The 6,098-nt window shown below is 36.4% G+C and overlaps 1 pseudogene; it reads right to left on the bottom strand.

The window, feature by feature from the left end:
* Nucleotides 1–315: 315 nt before the first annotated feature.
* Nucleotides 316–6,098, bottom strand: part of LOC101360101 (C-type lectin domain family 12 member A-like) — a 6,847-nt pseudogene continuing 1,064 nt past the window's right edge.

Below are 6,098 nucleotides of genomic sequence, written 5' to 3' on the forward strand. Positions count from 1 at the left end.
TTGCTCTTAGTACCATTTTTAGTATATGTTAGAGTACAGTGAATTTTGTTGACCTCTATAATTTTCTTAGACAAAAGGATTATTCACTGAAATTCTATCATATGTGGCTAGTATAAGTTAGTGAGTATTTGTCAAAATAATGACATGACATTTGTTGCAACTTTTTGCATTTTTAAACATCAGAGAAGCCTGGTAGAAAAGCATTTTTTAAGCGTGGAATTTTTAGTGAAGCTGATTTTAATTGGAATCTAAATGCTCCAAAGGGAAATAACTCTACTCAAATCCAACTATAAAAAATTCAGCAAGAATGTGAGCTTACCAGTCCGAATTGATAATTTTCTCATCCAAGTATTCATTGTTGCTTTGATTTTTGTCTGGGAGATAATCCCAGCCAAAAGTAACAAAACCTCAGGGACTTTATAAATTCCTACCAGAAATAGAGATGGTCTGATTAAAAATTTTTTCCTATCTCTACACATCACCTCGCTACATAATTTTTTCACAAACCACTATTTTAAGGTAACATTTTAATGTAACATATTTTAGGTAACATTGTATTAATACTTTTCAGTGCCATCATAGGAAAGGGAAAGAAAGTGCTTGTTTTGATGGCCTCCTCATCACCCCAATTGTGAAGGAGGGATTCCTGCTCTAGGCTGATGGCAACGGCTGAACACATAGCACACAACACTGCACAGATGAGATCGGCAGCAGTTTGTTAGTCACATGTACTCAGCTCAGGGAGAGAGGACACCACATGCCATGAAGAGCTACACAGGGGTTGTGCTCGGAAACAGTGTGAACAAACAGGGGCTCTGGAGGCAGGCTCTGTATTATCAAGAGGATGGGGTGCCCCTTGGTTCCCGTGGGAGGAAGTGATTGGCTTGTTTCAATAATTCAATGACTTAACTTAAATGGATACCTAGCCTACTACTCAGGGATAAGCAGGAGCTGAATTTAGTCCATGTGACAAGGAGGGTCCTTTGGCTAGTGGACCTTATCTGTAGGGGTGGGGAACTTGCAGTTAGGCCATCTGAGCCCTTCACTCCTTCACCACCTGAAATACCAAGGCAGCACATAATATTGAACATTAATTTTAGATCTTACATCGCAGCACTCCTTACTATAAGATTTCCTCCAGCATTTGTACAATATCACATGCAGTACTGTCTCACACGAAGAGAAGATCTACCTTTCCATGCATAACTTTCAGTTAGGGCCAATGAAGTTCACAAGTTCCAGGATTCAAATATTTGAGTAGTAAACGTTCAGTCCAGGCCAAAGGAGGTAGTTGACGACTGTAAAGTTAACAGAAACAGAAAAAGAATAGGTGAAAAACGCAGCAAAGTCAGATGAGAGTGGTTATAAGAACAGAATCTGGAATCAGTCCAACGCAGTTGAAGTAATTTTTTTTTCTTATTCTAGGCTTTTTCTTTTTTTTTTTTAATGAGCAACTATGAATGTGTCATCTGAGAATGATCAGAAGAAAAATAGATTGATTGCCTGCTCTTCTATAAAGATTGACAAAGATTCTTACAGTAGGGAAGCAGACAGAGACTATTAGGAAAATGTACTTTTGCTTAAAGAATAAATATATGATTATTTTCTGCGACATCATAAACAGAGTAATACAAAAGCATGGAGAGATTATTTAGATATGAGAAAAAATATTCAATAAAGAAAAAGAATAAACCTAATAGAGAACTCATTTTTCCTGGGACCCAAGGACTCAGTGCCATATATATGCTTGGTTTTTGACTTTGCCATCCCATCTCAGTATTCATTTTTACATATTTTGATGATGTTTCCTAGGCATTGGTCTTTCCTGATAATGTGTCCAATGTAAAAGAGCCAAAGCCTTGTCATCCTGGCTTCTAAGCAGCATTCTGATAGTATTTTTTCTAAGATTGATTATGTTTGGTAAAGTAAAGGGTCAGCAAAAATGAAGAAAACCCTTAATGAGATGAATTGATATAGTAGCCATGACAATGGACTCAAAATTCCATGGATCACAGAGATGGCTCAGGATTAGGCATCACTTCATTCTGTTATTCATAAGGTGGCCACAAAGCAGAACCAAGTAAATGGTGACTAACAATACATATTTCATCAAAACCATCTGCTATCCTAGGATATCTTAGCTTTCTCTCTTAATTAAAAAAAAAAAGAAAAAGAAATCCAAAATGGTGAAAACAAGGAATTTCCCCGTGTAGATTTTATGGAATTAGTAACCCTCAGAAATAATCTCCAGATTCTCTGTTTTTATATAAATGTTCAGAAGCTGTGTTCTGAGATTTGATTTCAGAGTTCCAGTTTGGAAATAATAAGACCCGAGCATTCTGGGTATGCTGTATCTACCCATATACCCATCAGTTTCTAAAGACCCCAACGATCCTAACGTCCTAGGCTAAAGGTTAATAATGACCTGTCTTGGCTATGATACCTGAAGGTAAGTCACTTGATATCTCAACTAAAATAAGGCAGAATCATGTCAGGGTTAATGTAGCTTTCTCTCCAAACATCCTACTGCTTTCTATTCTTCGATTAAAAAGGGATGTCTTCCTCACAGGCACAGAACCATGGGGCCTTACCAAAACACTGTTGGACTTAATCTTCAACAGACTGGTGTTCCAAGCAGAACACCTCATTTCAGTGTTTTGCCATGTTTCAGTCTCATGAAATAAGCCATAACAGGTGTCATCATGCCACATCCATTTCTCTGGACAAGGTTTACATTTGTGCTCTGGAAGAAGAACATAGTTTTCTTTCATCTGTATTGTTACTCTCCGTCATCATTCCCTTTACCTGAATTAAACTGATTCAATTCATTTGTATTTCTTCTTTTTACATCAAAAGAGAAGAAAATTAATTCTATATTCTAGATCTTGATCTTATATTAAGGAGTCCCTGTGTGTTGTAAATGCTGAATAGGCTTGGCTGCTAACAGAAAGGTTGGAAGTTCAAGTCCACCCAGAAGCACCTTGGAAAAAAGTACTAGTGATCTATTTCCAAAAAACTAGCCATTGAAAATCATACAGAGAACATTTCTACTCTGACACACATGGAGCCTCCATGAGTAGAACTGACTCGACAGCAATTGGTTACCTATCACCATATAATATAACCATATTATATGACATATAATACCTTTTCAATCTTCTGGTTTTCTTTTAAGTGCATGGTAATATCAATGAGTCCTCTGTCAACCATATTTAATTCCCTCATTGAAATAATGGTTTTATCAGAAACAGTCCCTAGCTATTGGTAAAATGATTCTCAAGTAACTCTAAGAGTTAGTTCATTGTCTAATAACTCAGAGAGGAATACAAGACTACCTTTTTGGGTTTTGTACAGCTCATGACATAATTCAGTGGCTATATTTTGCAGTGTGATGGAGAGGATCATGTTCTCCTTGGAGATATTCTTGTAGCTCATCACAAGTAGAGAAATATTTCTCTGAAATTCTTCTTTGAAATTTTGCAGTTTATTCAAGTTTCCCATTTCTATCTTTGAGATTATGTAAACTTCAGATAAAAAAAATTAATCAAATATTTTTTTCCCTCAAAAGGACCACCACCTCCTTTTTTCAGAAATAGTATTTGAGAAGATTCAAGGAGTAGGAAAACAGTTGTTCCACAAGAATGAGAGAAAGAGACTAAGCAATATGTCATAAGTACCATGTTGTCAGTGCTCTTTCTGGGCATATGACATATAATCCTTCCAAGGCCTCATTTTAAAAAGAAAATTTTAGTTATGAAACTCATGTAATTCTAGTTGCTGGGGTAATACATACATACGCTTCCTATTTTCAATCCAATCAGAAGGAGAAGGCAGAGAAGAGTCAGAGCCAAGGTCGTCTGTCTTCTTACTCCAGTTGGAGCAGAAGGTGCTGTGGAAAGCAAAATCAGCAAAGAGGTCTGGAAATGGTATACATCTTAATGGGACTGATTGATTGGTTTTTTACCTTTTTCTCTTTTTTTTTTTTTAACACTTTCTTCTAAAAAATGTGAATTCTTAGAAACCCAGAGGCATTAAAAAGTAAAACTTTCAGAAGAGTAAGTCAAGAATAAGTAAAAACTGTTAGTTACTTAGTGTGTATGCAAATTGGTTTTCACAGGAGAGGCAGGAAACTAGCAGGCTAATTCAAGGAACAAAGAGGCAGAGCAGGATTTATAAAAAAGAGGGGAAGAAAGCCAACCAGTCTGGATACATTGTATCTTAGTTGTATAAATTTGGGAAAACCTACTAGCTATTAGCTAAGGGGAGGTAAATCTGGGTATTCTTTGCTTGAGTAGCAAACATAGGGTGACAAAGAAAACAATTTCCATTTTGTGTGGATTTCCCAGAACATCCTGAGAGTTTGGCAGTGGAACATACACAATAAGCTGTGTCTATATAATGTCCCTGGGGGTTCTTCCATCAGTTCTTCATCTTAGTTAGGCCAGATCTATACCATTCCTTGACTACAATTTGTCAGTTATCTTTCTGTCTTAGTTATCTCGTGCTGCTATAACAGGAATACCGCAAGTGGATGGCATTAAAAAACCGAAATTTATTTTCTCACAGTTTGAGAGACTAGAAGTCTGAATTCAGGGTGTCAGCTCTAGGCGAAGGCTTTCTCTCTCAGTTGGCTCTGGAGGATCATCCTTGTCTCTTTCAGCGTCCGCTCCTGGACGTTCTTCATGTGGCTTGGCCTCTCTCTTCCCACATCTCAGGTTTCTTGCTTGTCCTAATCTGCTGTTTTTATGTCTTGCAAGAGATTGACTCAAAACCCACCTCACAATAATCCTGCCTCATTAACATGACAAACGACAACCCATTCCCAAATTTGATTATAACCACAGGCATATAGGTTAAGATTTACAACACATATTTTACGGGGATATGATTCAATCCATAGCTTTTTCTTTCTTTCTGGCTGCTTTGTTTCTGCTTTCTTTCTTTTGTTCTTCCTGCCTTTCTCTCTTTTTAGCAAAAAAAAACTTTTCCTGAACAATGAAGCCCAAAACATATTTTTCTGATTTTAAAACAGAAATTATGAATTTTATATTATGAATGATTATTAAATCACTGTATTATATTAATTCATTATGTGTATATGTGAAGACCAGCTATTTCAAGAAAATATAATTTAATGATCACATGATAATATCACTATACTTCCATTGCATGCCCTTCAACTCAGTTGGTGGTATAATAATACTGTAAACTACAGAGAGGATTGTTAATAAAATGTGAAAATTTCCTTATACTTTGGTAAACAGTAGTGAAAGAACTACTTGTGAGGTCTTGTCAAGGTTAGAATAGTGATTTCAAGTGCTTTCTTTTGAATTATTTTCTCATTTATTCATGAATTATTCAAAAGTTATCTCCTGAAGACTTTTATGCAATAGACACTAATTTTAATTGTGTGAGAAAATAAATGAATAGATAGGTAAATAAATAGATAAATAAGAAAATATCAACTTGTAGTATGCTATGCAGAGACTTGAAATCAAGTGATACTAGAAAGGGACTAGTTCATATCACATGGCTCATGGGAACCAGCATGCAAAATCGGTGGAAAGAACATTACAGGCAGCAACAACATCTAGCTCAAAGACACTAACTTGAGGAAAAGCTTTGCCTATTAGGAAAGCAACAGAAATCCAGAGAGGTTAAATAATTGTGGCCAAGGCAAGATACGGTGTCAGAAGAAGTCAAAGAGAAAGGCAACAGACAGACAAAAACATTGTTAGCTAGAGAAACAAGGTTGGATATTTTTTTTTTTAAATCACCAGAAGTGTTTAACCAGGAGAGAAAAATAGCCTTCTTTTTTTCTTTTTATTTTTAAGAAAGACCACCGTGACTTCATGTGAAGGATGAATTTTGAGCTACAATATTGAAATCAAAGAAAATAATACAAAAGCTGATGTAATATTGTTACCGCAAATCATGGATCTGAGCCACCTGCCGCAAAAGCCAATACTGAGATGGGGCGAGGTGAGCAGCAGGAGGGTTTTATTGTATATCGACACACAGGAGACAGAGGGGGAATGAGCTCCTCCAAAACAACCTGTCTCCCGGACTGGAGACTGGCTGAAGGTTTTATACGGACA

The sequence above is a fragment of the Trichechus manatus genome, unplaced genomic scaffold (genome assembly GCF_000243295.1).
Source record: "Trichechus manatus latirostris isolate Lorelei unplaced genomic scaffold, TriManLat1.0 scaffold00195, whole genome shotgun sequence".
Lineage (NCBI taxonomy): Eukaryota > Metazoa > Chordata > Mammalia > Sirenia > Trichechidae > Trichechus > Trichechus manatus.